The following is a 17954-nucleotide window of genomic DNA, read 5'->3' on the forward strand; positions in this document are numbered from 1 at the left end:
GAGTAACCCCTTAAGAAACCTCTAACTGAGTAACCCCTGATCGAACCCCTCAACTAACGCTTGATCGAACCCCTCAAGTAACCCTTGACCGGATTAACCCTCGAGTAACCCCTCAAGTAATCCTTGACTAAGTAACCCCTCACGTAATCCTTGATCGAGTAACCCCTTAACTATATAACCTATACATAGTAACCCCTTAAGTAATCACTGACAGAGTAACCCTTCAAGTATATAACCCCTGACCGAACCCCTCAAATAACCCATGACCGAACCCATCAAGTAACTGCATGACCGCGTAACTCCTGACCGAGTAACTCCTCAAGTGACCCTTAACCGATTAACCCCTGACCGAGTAACCCCTCAAGTAACCTCTGACCGAATAACCCCTCAAGTAACCTCTAATTGAGTAACCCCTGACTGTACCCCTCAAGTAACCCTTGACTGGATAAACCCTTGAGTAACCCCTCGAGTAATCCCTGACCGAGTAACCCCTTGAGTATATAACCTCTAACAGAGTAACCCCTGGTTAGGGATGTTAATGGGGCGGGGCGGGGCGGATGTTGGCCTTCTCATCCCCATCCCCACCTAATATTTTCATCCTCATCCCCATCCCCGCGGCGGGTCCAATTTTCATCTCCATCCCCGCCCCACTGGGTACAACTCCAAAACCATCCCCGCCCCACCCCCCATTTGGATATCCATCCCCACCTAATCCCCACCAAAGACCCGCCTAATTCCCACCCAAGATCCACCTAATATCCGTATCTCAAATACAAAATCTTACATAAATAATACGAATTATAAAATAAAACATTCTATACACATTTTTGTGTTATAATATAAGTGTCGTACAAAGTATTATAATTAATATTGTATTTCATGTAATTATTTTATAAATAGAATAAAAGTATGTAATTTTGCTTTAAAAGATATATAGATGTGGGGATGAGGTGGGGATGGGGCGGTTACGAAGTGGGGCGGGTGGGGCGGGGCGGGGATGTGGCGGGTACAACTTAAAATCCACCCCCACCTCGTCACCCATGGCGGGTATGGTTTTTATCCCCATCCCCGCCCCACCACCCGCCAAACCGAGATCCATCTGGGGCGGGGATGGGGCGGTTCTCCTACTTGACCCGCCCCACTGACATCCCTACCCCTGGTTGAACCCCTCAAATAACTCATGCCCGAACGGCCGAACCCCTCAAGTAACCCCTGACTGCGTAACTCTAGTAATCTCTAATCGAGTAACTCAAGTAACCCCCACCAGACGATGTGGCCCACCACATATAAAAATTTGTGCTTGAAAATAATTTTTTATTTTTAAATTGAATGTATAGTTTATAAATATAATTCAACTCAATAGATGAAAGGAACAATCTGCTCTAGTACCATGAAAGGGTTTTATTCCTCCGTAATTAGGTGTTTAGGTTTTTTGTTTTCTTTTAGTTTTTCTTGTTTTTGCTTGTTTGAATTTTCCTTTCCTTGGTTATTGTAACCTCATTTGGAATTAAAATAATAATAATAATAAAAAAAAATCTAGAGCATATACAGTTGTACATGTGTGAATTAGAATAACAAAAATATACTCTACAAAATAAGAGCATATACTCTCTTTGAATTAAGCAATCTAAAGTTAACTAATATGGATTAAATATATGCGGAATATCCGTGAGTAATATTGATTGAAAAATAATTAAAAAAATCAAGGATGTTTTCTTGGAGTATCTTTAATAATAAGATCTTTGACAATTATACAGTTTACGAAAAAAGAACACTCTAGACCATATACAACAGTTGTACGTGTGCTAATAAGGGTAGCAAAAATATATTCTACAAAATAAGAGCATATACTCTCTTTGAATTGAGCAATCTAAAGTCAACTAATATGGAAAAAATATATGCTGAATATCCGTGAATAATATTAATTGAGAAACAATATTAAGAAGTTGAGGATATTATCTTGGAGTATCTTTAATAATAAGATCTTTAACAATTTATTGTTAATATAATTTGCCAAAAAAAAAAAGGGACATGGACGTGTTCTATTTTAGTATAGTATATAATAGATCTCTTATCATAGTGAATGTCATTGTTAATATAGATATTAAACACAAATAGTATTGTAAATTATGTGCATATGTATAATGATTATGTTAAACGTCATACATGGTAAATATTTTAATTTCAGAAAATATACTTACAAGATATATATGTATTCTTAGTTTATTAGTAAGAGAATGCTAAATAATTATATTTTTTATTTGTGTATATCGCTTAGTTTGTTAAGTAAATATTCTCGTGCATAATTGTAGCTAATAGGTTTTTAAAGAGCAGCGGAAAGAAGAAAGAGGTGGGGAAGAAGATAGGCAGATTGTTAGGGATTTTAGGATATAAAATAAAATAATACCATGAAAGAGTTTGAATCCTTGCCTTCTCATTAGGAACGTATGTATTATATACAAATTACAAGAGCATAATTAGCCTAAACTTAAGGAATTTGATTAGCTAAAGTTATGCACAAGAATATTTACTTAACAAAACTAAGCGATATACATAAATACGGAATATAATTATCTTATATTCTAAAAGAAAAAATATATTTTCAAATTTCTATATCTTTATCTATCTATACTTAGTATTTAAAAAGACAAACCACAATCACCTATATAACACATGTCATCATAATTCACCCATATGGCACATAACACATCCATTAATAATATTTCATCTTTATACTCCCTTTTAAAGTAAAAGATAAAATAAAGGAAATTTTGTCAAAAATAACACCACCTTTGGGCGGTCTTCCAAGAATAGAACGACCTTTGGATTATTCCAAAATAACACCACCTTTGACTCATATCTTCCGTAAATAGAATGTGACCTGTTAATAACCTGTTTAATAGGTTACCTATGACACGTGTCAAACTGTCAGTGGTCATTTTTTTTAAAAAAAAAAACATTAAATAAAAAAAAACCTCGAATATAAAAAAAAATAAAACCTTAATTAAAAAAAGAAAACCCCCTACCCAACCCCACCGGCCCAACCACCACTCCTCCTCCATTACCCAGTCCCCCTACCCCGCCGACGTCGTCTCTACCAGCCATCTCTTCCTGCCACGTGCCGGCGTCCGACCTTTTCCTACTCCCACTTAACTCAGGGCCCCTTCGCACCCTAACTTACCTCACGCACCTCCCAAATCGACAACCAAAACTACCAGAGCAACCCGCTATTACTCGACAACAAGCGACATCAAGACCACCATCACTTTCCAACCAAATTCGTCACAAACAGCAACTAATCTCGGCCATTACCCATTCCCTTTCCCTAGCCAGACCATACCTGTAAACAACCCATTATTGAAAAGGGGGAAGGGGTTTCAGGATTAAGGTTTCGAGGTAGGGAATTAGTTTTCTGGGTGATTTCGGGTGGGTTTAAGGTAGCCAAGAATAGGGGAGGGAGGGTCATTACGGGAAGGAGGGTTGTTTTAGGGGAGGGAAGGTCGTAGAGGTAGGAATCGGGTAGGGGAGAAGGGTGAGCGGTTGCCAGCAGTGGGGAAGTGGTGGGGGTCGCCGGCGGGGGTGGGGGACTAAGGCACAGATGGGGGCAGGTGGTGAGGGGAGGAGTTTGTTTTATTTTTTTAAAAAAATATTGTTTCTAAAATAATTTTATTATTAAAAAAAATTGAAGTTTTGTTTTTTAAAATCATTATTATTTAAAAAAAAGTTAAAATAAAATACTTTTTTTAACCAATCACACATGGACACATGTCAAATATAACTTGTGAAACAGGTTACATGCTTTTTGTTCTATTTTTGGAGGATGTGCATCAAATGTCGTTTTATATTGAAATAATCCAAATGTCATTCTATTCTTAGAAGACCGATGAAAGGTGGTGTTATTTTTGACAAAATTTCCTAAAATAAAATGTTATTGAATGCTAAAGTCTTTATGCATTCCTAACTTTCAAATTTGAGTAAGAAAATGGAGTGTTCCATTTTCACTATATAAAAAAAAAGTTGTACTCCTCTCTATACCCCTTTTAATGTAAAAGTTAAAATAACAAATTATTTAATATTAAAATCTTTATGTATTCCTAACTTGCAAATTATAAGTAAGAAAATTAAGAAAATTATTACAAAAAAATCACCAACACATACAACACGAATAAACAACACATTTCAAGAAAAATTAAATGACCTACAACCCGTTCGTTGAACGGGCCAAAAGGCTAGTTTATATATTGAGTATTAAAAAAAACAACTTAGACAGGGACACGTGGCAGCCATGGAGGTAGTGTACCCTGTTTTAGTCTATAGATAGATTATAGTAAAATAAATTTAATTTAATAAAAATAAATTCAATTCTGTAAAATCCATATCATATAACTATAACTATCAAATCAAATAATAACTAATATATAAAGCTAAACTTTTTGGCAGGTCACGAGGCAGCGACACTTGACGTTCCAACTTTTCGCCAAGTGTTGCACTACATTGAATAAATTTAAATAGACGAGGTCACAAGACAGCGTCACTTGGCGTTTCAACTTTTCGCTAAGTGTCGCGCCACGTTGGATAGATTTAAATAGACTTCCTAAGATTAAAAAGAAAAGTTAGTTTAGAATTCTATTTGGATAGAATCTTAGAATAAAATTGTTAGTTTAGAGTTTTATTTTCGATAAAATACCAATAAATCAGACGTATAAATTGAATAATAATTTTATTCAAAATAATTATTAGATCATAATTCTAAAAAATTATCACAAAAATTTGTTTTTAATATCATGAAATTTTTTTGAGTGAAGGAAGTAGTTTAAAGTGTAAAACATCCATTTATAATAGTAGGGAATATTTCAAGCATTACCCCAAACTTGACCCCCACTGTGATCATACAATAAAGTACGGTGGCGTCCAAAGGGAAGGAAGCTAGAGCAAAAGAGTCGCCAACAAGTTTTAGGAACTTGTAAACCGTTCACAGGGTGAAGATTACACCCCTTAACGATCCAGGAGATCGTTAACTCCAATAGGTCTGGAACAAAGACTGGAAATTCGGGGATGAAAGTACAAATCCAACCTAAAAGAGATTGAACCAGCCCTAATAATAGGCCTCTACTTTATTCTTCTCGTATTCATGTGCGCTTTCTGACTAACATGCAATCAATAGGTTTACCCTAAACCTGTTTAATTTATGTTGGTTGAATATTAATGCACAAATAAATCTATTATTGGCGATTACTTGAATTATAATCATATTAACCCTAAACAAGATTATTAATTATCTTATTAAGCGTGATTACAAGTACAAATTCCCTTCAAACATGCATAAAAGGCGCGATCAAGCAATAACAATAAACAAATAAGCAAGGAACATAATCATCATAATAAAAAATCATGTTAAAGCATAAAATTAATAGCAAGATCCTAGGCATGATACTAACAAGATTAATAACAAACCTTAGCATGTCACTAAACATTAAAGATCAAAGGTTTAGCCCTAACATGATACTAACATGATATTAGGAAAGAAATAGGAAGCATCACAGAATTTATAATTGACATTATATTCTTTACCCTAAAAATGATACTAGGAACTTATTGTTGTCACCCTAAACATCATACTAAGAAAAGAATCCTAAAATGATACTAGGAATCAAAATAACAACCTAAACATGATTTCTATATCATAATATCAATTAAACAATAAAGCACTTACTTGGATGCCTCGTACCTCTTTCTAATAACAAAATACACACGTTAATAACTTCAAGGAAAATTATAAAAATCAAAGAATTAAATTGAATAAAGATTAAGAAAGTTTAGACTAGATTTGGGACCAAACCCTCAGAAATACCAAACCTTTCACGTCTAGGGTGAAGGCAATTTTGAACTGTGCTAGGTGTGTCTAGATCTTATGAATGCGGAATTTTGTTTGTGAAAAGGGTTGGTTAGAATAAGAGAGAGAGAGAATCAAGAAATTCTTGATGAGACTTGGTGATTAGAAATAGAGGTTTTAGGAGGCTATTTATAACGAAAATCAGCCGGAACATGATAAAAAAGAATCAGAGTTTCGAGAAGAATAAAACGCAACGCTTTCGCCACACACGCCTCTGTCGCGACAGCCTGTGGTGCAGTGCTACAGGCAGCTTTTTTTACACGTTTTCATATTTTGATAAAATTTAAGCGTGCGAGGGGTAAAACTATAATTTCCTTTAAAACACTTCTTTTATTCTAAATAAAACTCTTAAAAACTCAATTATCAATGCTAATCATATTAGGATTCAAAAGAACCTTATAGAAGATTCTAGAAGACCATAACCAATCCTAATTGCATTAGGAATGATAAATCAGAATAGGCCCTCCTCTAGATCATTGGGCCGCATATAAAGATCAAACCGGGCCCAGTTTAGTAATTTGGCCATAACTTCCTCATTATTCATCTGAATTGGACTTATAATATATCGTTGGAAAGTTCTTTTCGAGCCCAATCCAACTACACTATTATTGGACCTTGCTATGGACCAAACTAAACTAGATTGGATATTTTCATAAAATAGGTTTTCAAAAACAGAGAGAAAGAAGAGAATTAAAACTAACCGCAACACTAGACTTTCCACACTTTCACTTCATTCGATTATGATTCGACGTGAAAGGTATTCATCACCGGGTGTGGTTTTGGGGAGACACAAATGGGTGTCTACAAAATCCCCCACTTTGACTGAGTTTGGAGAAACGCAAGTTTCGAAAACAAAAGTCAAAGTATCGATAGGGACGGAGAATGATTCAGAACGTTCTGTGATCCTAAATCACTCTTGTAACGCCAATACCTACAAACTGGCGTTAGTTAAAACATATAAAAGAGTTAAGAAACGCGTATCTTGCACCGTCAAGCACACGTTTCTGGAGGTAACCGATTTGTTGCATTGTTGGAGTGACAACCTTCCACAAGCTAGGGAACGCTATCCTGTTGTTTTGATGTTGATATGTCCACGCGTCTCTGAAAAAAGAGCTTTGATGATATGCCCACGCGTCTCTGAGCAAAGATCTTCTGAATGATATGTACACGCGTCTCTGAACAAAGAGCTTCTTTTTGTCTGACGATCTTCCTCAAGCTAGGAGATACTGCCTGAAGACTGTTTCGCCTGTAACTGCCTCCAATTATGCTGTGATAGTCTTCTGCAAGCTAGAGAACCCTATCGAAGATTGCTTCGCTTGAAATGATCTTCTAGCGCTTTGTAACCATCTTCCGCAAGCCAGGGAACATGATCGAAGACTGCTTCGCCTGAAGCCATCCTCATTTGTTGCGATTATACTCTGAAGAGTATCACCGAAGACCAACGCCTATCGATCCTTTAATGTTCGCTTGAACTTTGCTTTTGCTATGCCAGTGCGTCAGCGCTTTTGCTGCTTGTGAACTAGTATGTCGGTGCTCATGTTGTTTGTGAACCATTATGTCGGTGCCTTTGCTGTTTATGAACCATTATGTCGGTGCCTTTGCGGTGAGCCAATGTTTAGGCGCTTTAAGCTAAGTGAAACGATCATTTATCAGGTCGATCACTTAATATGATTGTAACCGAGCCGATTACTGAATCATGTCAAATTGCTTAGAGGGGCTAACTGGCGTACCAAGGAACCCAAAATTGCTGTATGAGGTCGAAATAATCATTCTGAGAGGCTTCGCATTCTGTCGCCGCTGCAACGTCACTGGCGCCGCGATTTTTCCCTTTCGCTCGGCGACAGAGCTGTCGTGCGACGCTACTGTCGGGATTTTTGCATAAATCCCTTTTCTTCCTTATTTCGCTGCTACTGCTTTCATTCACTTGAGTTCGCTGCGAGAAACTTCAAATTGCTCGTTCTTGCTCGTTTCTCAACCAAAATCGCTCAATTTGTTGCAAATCAAATCTTTGTCAATCTAGTTTGTTAATGTATGTTAGTTTTTTCCCAACTCACTCGAATTTTTCTGAATTTCGCACATGTTCATTCACGAATTTCTTGAAAAATTGAAACTTATATTGCTCAATTTGCTTTGTTTGTCAAATTTTATGCCATTAAATTGCTTGATTATGTTTACATATTGCCTTGGAAGTATTTTGAGACTTGTTTGACTCAATTTGGTGAACATATGAGCAAATTTCCATTGTGGGACCTCTTGACTTCGTGAAAACAATGTGACTCGTTCTTCATGTTTTTGCTAGCCATTCTTTTCAAAATTTGTCACTATATTTGTCATAGTATTGCAAGAAATTGTTTTGACTACTGAAAATTTCCATTTATGCTTGGATTGAAATCATGATCTTTTTTAGTACTACGTACTCTATTTTTTTGCGAACATAGTATCATGCGGCTAGGCGAACCTTGGATACTATAAAACCTTAATTTTCTGGTATTTTGCATAATATAGCATGGCTAGACGATGAGGTTCAGGCTCTTGTTCTCGTTCTAGGGAGGCTCATCGGGAGGACGATCTCGTTGACGCCGGCGTAGGCACCTCTTCTTCTCTAGGGAGGTTTCTTGAGTGGGACCAGCACACTCTGTATTTCGCGTTTGAGTTCCACATTTCAGAGCGCGTCCGACGAGGGATATGATTCTCAGCGGGCGAGTCCGTAGCCATGGTTCTTTGTACGATACTTACTTCCGCGACCATAATGGTCTGCGCCTTCTGTGGGAGTCATATGGCTTGACTCCTCTGCTGCGAGCCACTCGGATCGGGCTATGTACTCTTTAGAACAGAGCCACTACGTAGTCCGAGCTTTGTTGGAGTTCTTTTGGGACACCACCAACACCTTCCATTTTCCTTGGGTTCAGATGAGTGTCACCCCAGCCGACTTTAATCTCATCTCGGGACTGGAGTTTCGCTCGACCGCGCTGCCGTTTGACAGCTCCATCAGTGTTTTCTCTCCTGTGGTCGATGAGCTGTTGGGTCCGATTGTTGTTTAGACCCGTGCTGAGGTGGAGCCATCACAATTCAGCTCCAGGTGCATTCGCCGGTCGACTCTGGCGATGGCTTTTGAGGACGATGCGACCACCCGAGAGCAGTGGGTGCGCATCTTTGCACTTATTTTGCAGTTAGGGACATTTTCCCCTAACAAGGGTAGTCGAGTGCTACTTTACTACCTTCTTGCTCTTCGCGATCTTCAGCTGATCGGGACCTACAATTGGGCCAGCTTGGCTTATGTTGACTTTTTGTGGGGATTGCGAGACTCATGTCGACATCGGTCTTACACAAGAGACATCGCTCTCTCTAGCTTCTGGAGAGTCGTAGAGGTACACTTTATCTATTAAAAGTTAGCTCTAAACTCTTATTAGCACTTGCTGATATCTATTAAAAGTTATCATTCCTACTCTGGCTGCGCAGTACACTGCTGAGCGTCGCTACTTCCCGGGGACATATGAGGCTGCGGTGTACCTAGGAGAGAGAGTTGCTATTCAGCACTCCTCAGAGATTTTTGTCGTCCCTGCTCCTCCGCCACGTCACATGTTCCATGACGTGATGCTGCTCAACCTATCGGAGAGGTCGCCTGCTGGTATGCCTTGGCGATCTCATGCTAGCTCAGGGCGATGCTACGAGGAGAATTTGCTACCGTTGTTAGCTCCGGCCCCTGTTTTGTCTGAGGAGGCGGCGGTATGATTTTTGTCTTTTATCTTTTTGCGAAGTAGCCCCCAAGTGGTATTTTATTCACTTTGATTTGCTTTTTTCCAGATCAAGCCTACTGAGTTTGTTACCCCTCGTATGTCCATCCACTATCAGGGAGCATACAGGCCTATTGAGGAGATGATCCCTCCGGCTCCTGAGGATCAGCATTTTGTTGAGCGATCTATCCCTCGTCACCAGACTCGGGTGAGTTATTTATTTTCTATTTGTTTGTATCTGTCTTATATTGTTGCTAACTTTATTTCTTTGACAATTCTCGCGCGAGGTGGTTACGGCGATGGCGAGGTGCATCGACGCCTTTCGGAGCCAGCTAGTGCGGATGAGGAATGTGGCTTCATGTCGTCGCGACGACGCTGTTTAGGAGGTAGCTTTTCCTCTTTATTTCTGCATTGTTTATATTTCTATTTTCTTTGCATCTAACTTGATTTCTTTTTACAGGGACAACCTATTCCCTCCCGTACTCGGACGAGACCTGAGGCTCGGAGAGAGCCGGCTAGGTCTAGCTCGAGGCGTCGCCGTACTACTTCTGGTGGTCGGGGTGGCCAATCTGATGCTTCTCGGACTGAGGCGGTGGAGGGCTCGGGCTCTTCTTCTGAGAGTGCATAGGCTGGGCCGATGGGTCAGGGAGAGGCGACATCGGCTCCGGTAGGTGGTGGGACGTACGAGGTCGACTCTTCGTCGCAGCAGCCTCCGCAGCCTCAACCTTTGCAGATTCATCACTAGGGCGACCTTGGGTGGACTGGTCCTGAGTTGAGTTTCCCTCCTCCTGGTGAGACCGGAGCTGGTGGGGAGCATACTCCTCGATCTACGCAGTTGTTTGATATGATGAACATTCCTCATCATCTGCGTCCTCTAGCGCCGTAATTATGTGTGTGTAACACCCTGACCCCAACCAAATTAGGGAGGGGCCTATTGTCACGAAATGCGCATCGAGGGCCAACAACTGTCCCCACAGACCAACACGAATCCTTCCGGCACATTTTGTCCTCACTCATGTGCACCTCGAGAAAACTTCCCAGGAGGTCACCCATCCCAAGACTACACCCAGCCAAGCACACTTAACTATGGAGTATTCTTAGCATATGAGCTCCCTAAAAGGAAGATGCACCTTGTTGATATACGCCCTCGTTGCGCCTGGAAAGCTAGGGACTCCAGTATTATGCCTAATGGCAACTGGGTAGCCAAAGTGTTACATCCAGTCTGGCTACGACCATATGGCCCCAGAATTATCCCCCGCTAGACGACTGACATAGGATTAATTATCCACGGTCAGCACGTGGTCGCAGGGTTGCTCTGATACCATTTGTAACACCCTGACCCCAAACAAATTAGGGAGGGGCCTATTGTCACGAAATGCTCATCGAGGGCCAACAACTGTCCCCACAAACCAACACAAGTCCTTCCGGCACATTTTGTCCTCACTCATGCGCACCCCGAGAAAACTTCCCAGGAGGTCACCCATCCCAAGACTACTCCCAGCCAAGCACGCTTAACTATGGAGTATTCTTAACATATGAGCTCCCTAAAAGGAAGATGCACCTTGTTGATATGAGTAGTATATCAAACTCCTTTAAAGCAATCATGAGGGGTATTACAGTGTGTGTGCAAAAAAAATTGTGATTAATTTTGCACAAAAATTTCCGTCATTTTATTACTAATGGAGGGTGTAGGCGTCGTTTGAAGTGCGCCTATGTTAAGGCATGTGTGAATATGCTTTGCACTCATAGGAAGTGGGAATTGACATATACGATTAGGGACAAGGAAAGTAGGGAGCCGCCAACAAGTTTTTAAGGAACTTGTAAACCGTTCACGGATCATAAAAGGCAACCACGATTAAGGGACAACGATAGGCAACAAGGATTGACCCGTGAAGGTTACACCCCATTCATAATCCATGAGATTACTAACTCCATATGGTTCGGAACCACGAAAGGAGGATCGGGGATGATGGTACAAAGTGAGTCATGGAGTGACATTCGTTCGTATTGGCTTCTACTCGATTCTTATAGTGAAAAGTGATTCCTGCGATCTCAAAGGCATACAAACAAAATACTCAATTTGCTCCAAACTATTATTAAGATAAATTGGTTGAATATTAATGCAACATATAATTCTAAAATATTAGTGATCACTTCAATTAACAACAAGATTAAAAAGGAACCTAAGCCGGTTGTCCAAATTATCTTATTAGGCGTGATTTCCAATTACATATTCCCTTTAAACATGCAATATTGTGATCAATAAATAAATAATAGAACAAACATTAATATTGGAAGCAATTCAACAATAATAGCTTTAGTCAAATCAAATAGAAAATAACCTAATCATGATACTAGCAATATTAAAATAAAATAAGTAATTAAATTAATTAATTACTCACATTCCGCGCGTTCCTTTAAATGGCTACATCAATAAAAAATATAAAGCAAATAAAAATTAAATTAAATAAAAAGTAGAGTTGATTTAGTCCAAACCCTCAGTCAATTATACCTTTCACGCCTTGGTTTAAGTATAGAGCTTTGGGTATTATATGGACTCCTTGGAGTGCTTAAAGGAAGGAATAGTGAAAGAATGGGGAGCCTAGTGTTTAGGCTAAAGAGGGAGAAGAGAATTATTTGATGATCAAGATTTTTGATGATTGAAAAAGGGGAGATATGACATCTATTATTATAGAGAAAAAAAAAGAAGGGTCGAAAAAACAAGATAAGATATGAATTAAATCGGAATAAAACTCGATAGACAACAGTTTTTGCGATTTTTGTTTTTATCATATCTTTTGATCCAGAAATCTTAATAAGATAAATAATATGTCGTTGAAAAGATTTTGAAGTATAATTTCTAACCCAATTGAAATCAGATTAAAATATATTGTAGAATAAAAGATATGATCGAAATAGTGGGACAGTGTCAGTTTTGGATAGAGTTTGACATTTCATTCATATCTTTTCTGCTATAGCTCAGAATTGATATTATAATATATCATTGGAAAGATAATTTCAAGGGATATCCAACCATATAAGATTCAGATAAAAAATACGAGGCACGAAAATAATATCTGTCTATCTTTGAACGTCTTTCAATTCGAATAGAATTAGGACTTTTAAAAAGAAAAAAGTTTTATTCAATTTCAAACTTTTTAATCTTATCTTTTCATAAAGGATAATTAAGATCTTTTATAAGCTTATAGAAGTTTCCAATTAATCCTTATTTGTTTGGGAATGGGATTAAATCCTTTGGACCCTCCACATGATCATTGGGTCGTAGGTAAGGTGGCTTAGGTTCGGTTTGGGCTCAGTTTAATATTTTGGCCATAACTTATTTGTTATAACTCGTATTTGGGCTTATAATATATCGTTGGAAAGCTCTTTTATATCCCCATCCAATTATTCAATCATTGGACCCAGATTATGGACCAAAATAAATTGGACTAAACGTTTTTATAAAAAAGACACGAAATGAATGATTTTAAAGGACACGAAATGAATTATTTTGGGTTTAAACGCACGAAAAGAGGAAAATAAGTGATGGTTTGGGAAAATGGGCTAGGAATTGGTTTTTTTATGAAATGTATTGGGATTGAATATGAATTTAAGCACTCCAAAAATTAAATACTCAACTCGACCAATAATGGCGATGAAAGGTTGTTCATCATCGGATTTGGTTTTGGGGAGACATTTTTAGGTAGGTGTCTAAAGAAGCCCCCACTTTGACTAATTTTGTAGAAACGTCAGTTTCAAAAACGATAGTCAAAGTAGTTGATTGGGACGGAGAATGATTTAAGACATTCTGCGACCCTAAATCACTCTGTATACGCCGATACTTGCAGAAAAATGTTAGTTCTGTAGATAAAAGAGTAAAGGGATAAAATGCTTATTTGACACTAGTGTATCGGTGGTAAATATGTTCGATAGTATTTGACACCAGTGTATCGGTGACAAATGAGTTTGGTAGCTTTATATGCTTGAAGAAATCCACCAGGTGACGTTTTGTTGAGATACTTTCCATGCTTGAGGAAAGTCGACAGATGAGTTTGGTATCTTTCTATGCTTGAAGAAATCTACCGGATGATACTTTCTATGGTTGAGGAAAGTCGACATATGAATTTGGCGGTTTTCTATGCTTGAAGAAATCCACTGGATAATACTTTCCATGCTTGAGGAAAGTTAAAAGATGATGAGATTGCAAGTCTTTGTGTATCGAGAACCTTACGCCGTGAATCATCTTCGCTTGGGAGATGATCACTAAAATGATGATGGTTCGATTGTCCCCGAACGTGGGCTGTAGATGGTTCGCTTGTCCCCGAACGTGGGCTGTAGATGGTCTGCTTGTCCCCGGACGTGGGATGTAGTTGGTTCGCTTGTCCTCGAACGTGGGCTGTAAAAGGTTCGCTTGTCCTCGAACGTGGGACGTAATTGGTTCGCTTATCCCCGGACGTGGGCTGTAGATGGTCCGCTTGTCCCCGGACGTGGGCTGTAGATGGTCCGCTTGTCCCCGGACGTGGGCTGTAATTGAGACCTTGACAGGGTAAAGTCGTATCCCCAAATCAAAAGTAATTCCTAAATCCTCTAACTAATATAGATAGGGAAGTAGGGTCGAATCCACAGAGAAACGGGTCTTTCTATTCCTAATTAACTAATATAATTTAGATTATGAGGTAACCAAAATTTATATTTGAATAATAAACTAAACTACGGAGATCAAGAATAAGGAGAAAATAATATATAAAAGGATCTAGGGCATAGGTTCACCAATAAATAATATTCCAGGGTAGAATATAATAATCATTCATCAATGCATATATTAATCAGATTATAAAGGGCTTTCGCTACGTATTATAATCACACAATTAATTTACCGGTATTAAATCTCATCTTTCAAATCTCGACTTAACCATTTATAAATTAACCTGCCTATTGAAACTAGATCTAAACATCAATTCTCATATGTCGAATCTCGAATCAATATTGTCAAACACATGCATAAAAGATCAGGCATAATCTAGTCACAGAGCATTAAATCAATCAATAGGAAATTAATCTAGCATTGACAATTAACAACAATACATTACCCCTTCATATTATTTATGGATCCCCATAAACCCTAGAAAGAAAACTACTCACACATAATAGAAACTAAACTAATCAAAGCAATAAAGCAAGACATGATTAAAGGAATAAAGTAAACAACTAAGATTAAGAGAAGAGAAATCGTTACCAAAATAAATCTGGAATTAAGAGTAGATTAAGAACAAAGGTTTTAGAGAAAGAAATCTAAGAAAAACAATTAAGAGAGTAAGGAAAGAGAGAGAGAGAGAGAGCGAGAGAGAGCTCCTAAAATCGTATTACGAAGGAGTATTTATACTCTGTACAAATCCTAAACTAAAACAAACTAAAACGACGCTAATCGTCTCTTAATAATTACACGCGCCCGATCGGTTGAGGCACCGCCCGATCGGGCGCGCCTTTTTGCTCCAATGTTAAATCTCGCGCCCAGCCGAGCGCGTCATCGGGCGCCAACCTTAGCTTTTCCCGCCCGGCCGGGCGCGCCTCTGGGCGCCAGCCTCTTTGGTCGGGTGGCTCTCTTGGGCCACTATTTGGACTACGATTGGGCTCCAATTCTTCGGGCCAATCTGGGTTTCCTCTTCCGGTCTTGAATACTCGGTCCAAATGCCCCGGTATCACCTATATCGAGCCCTTAATCACCGGTTCGTTGGCTCTAACCGGCCCTGGGCTATAAAATTTGGTCGTGCTTCTCTAATGCTCGTGATTGCTCCAAAATATCTCGGGAAAATACTCCAAAAGTTTAAATCCCTGCAAAAGTCAGCCAAATGTACGAAAACACTAGAAAACACCAATTAGTAATAAAAGTGGCTCTAAAGAGCCAAAAACACTACTAATTTAGACCAAGGGACGGGAGTAAAATACTATATAAAATAGACACATCAAACTCCCCCAAGCCAAACCTTTGCTTGTCCCTAAGCAAAGATCTCATCAATGAATCAATAAATATGCTTCACCCCAAAAGTAAAAATCAAGCACAAACGATTCAGGGTAAATCAAATAAACATGCTTCAAAATCAACCAATCAAATCCATCTAACTACCAATCTTCCCTAACAATTGTCAAATAGAGCAAACCACAAGAGCATATAGAATTCAAGACTAGTTCTCACACACTCAACTCTCATTTATGTGGCGAGTAAAAGATGTACTCGATCGCTCTCCAACCAACCCTTTATATGAACAATGCCCTCCCAACTCACACTCTCGTGTGTATAAAACAGTGAACGCTCAACCTACTAGTCGACTCGAAATATGTCAAATAATAACTTGCATTGATAAACAACACTTTCACATTCATACAATTCTATGCACAAAGGTCGGAAGGTCTTTAAAGCTTGTAATGTAAGGCTAGGGTAAAGGGTAGGATAAATTTGGGAATAAGTGAGAGAAAAGCTATGCTTAAGGGAGCAAATACTAATAAAGCCCATGATCAAAATAAATAATGATCAACATCTCCTACATAACCAACTTTAATATCAACCAAACATACTCCAATCATAATAAACAATCCCAACACTTACAATTTCACTCATAAGAAATATAATAATGAAGTGGAGTGAATAAACAAACTTTATTTCCAAACTTGAATTTTTCATTGAAGCTCTATTTTTTCCTTTATTTTGATCAACCTCCAACTAGAACATTTGAACATTAAACAATTTTTTTTCTCTTGATTGTTTTTTTTTATTGAAGTTCACTTATTTTTTTTCACTTATTTTTCATAACATCATGCTTTATTTTTTCCAAGAAAATATAACTTTCAAACTCATCAAAAATAAACATGATCAAAGACAAAATAACTTCTCAAAACCCACCCAAATTGTGAAAATAATAAGCACACTACAAACTCCCTCACCTCACTCACTAATAGCTCCCCCAAGCCGAGCTTGGGACTAATAACCAATGGGGCAAAATAGGCTTGTAATGTGGCTAATAAAACAACAAAAAGTCAAGGCAAAAACATGGGTAGCAAGAAGGGAACAAATGTATCTACAATAATCCGGAGGCTACCTAAAAGAATGAACGTCTTCGTCCTCCATAATGTGCATAATAATGAATCATATAAACATTACTTATAGTTGCAAACCAATACTCAAATTCATTGACATACCAGGAACTAACGCACATTCCTAATCAAATCAACTAGTCAAGCACCATATTCACAAGTAGTTGGGCAAAATTGACTCATGTTAAGGTTTCAAATAATCTGGAGGCTACCTAAAAGAATGAACGTCTTCGTCCTCCATAATGTGCATAATAATGAATCATATAAACATTACTTATAGTTGCAAACCAATACTCAAATTCATTGACATACCAGGAACTAACGCACATTCCTAATCAAATCAACTAGTCAAGCACCATATTCACAAGTAGTTGGGCAAAATTGACTCATGTTAAGGTTTCAAGGAAATCAAACATCAAATCATGATCAACTAATCCACAATTCTTATCATCAAATACCAAGAATCAAAACAATTTTCTCAAGTAAGGGGCACAGGGAAGCATAATTTACAATTCATTGGAACGTATTTTTGGATTTTTTATTTTTCAATTTTTTTGTATTTTTCATATATAAGAAAGCAATAAAACTAACCTAGAAAGCAATAAATCTACCCTAAGAAAACACACCAAAAAATAAAAGAAAAGAGAAAAAGAAAGATACCAAATCCAAAATCTCCCCCAAGCCAGAAGTAGACAATGTCCTCATTGGCTCGGGAACTAGCCCAACATAGCTAGTCCTGATCATCCTCATCCATTGAGCCGAAACCTGCACCTCCACTGCCACCTGCACCACCTGCACCAGAAGAGTTACCACCAAAGTAATCAGTATGAAAACTCCCCCCCCCCCCCCGCCGGTCCCCCGAAAGGAATGTCCTGGCCGTACCCATGGAAGGAAGAATAGTTAGTGTAAATACCATGGGTAGTGGGATCCCTATCGTATCCCTAGGGTGGAGGCTGAAACCAGTCAGGCTGAAACCAAAAATTTCCTCATACCAATATCGTTCAAAAATCTCCTAACATAATCATGTAAACCTAATGCTTCTAAAGTAGGGCAGTGTAACCACCGTAAAGGAATTACCTCACGCCCGTAGAGTTGCTCAAGCTTTTCCTTCTGTTCCAGGGTTGCGATTTTGATCGTCGGCCAATGCGGTAGTTGCAACGCCGGGTCATATTGCTGACTTGAGCTTGAGCTTCCCCCTAAAAGTGTTCTTGCCCTCTTTGGCGCCATTGTTGAGATTT

This window comes from Chenopodium album, chromosome 4 (genome assembly GCF_948465745.1).
Source record: "Chenopodium album chromosome 4, dcCheAlbu1.1, whole genome shotgun sequence".
NCBI lineage: Eukaryota > Viridiplantae > Streptophyta > Magnoliopsida > Caryophyllales > Amaranthaceae > Chenopodium > Chenopodium album.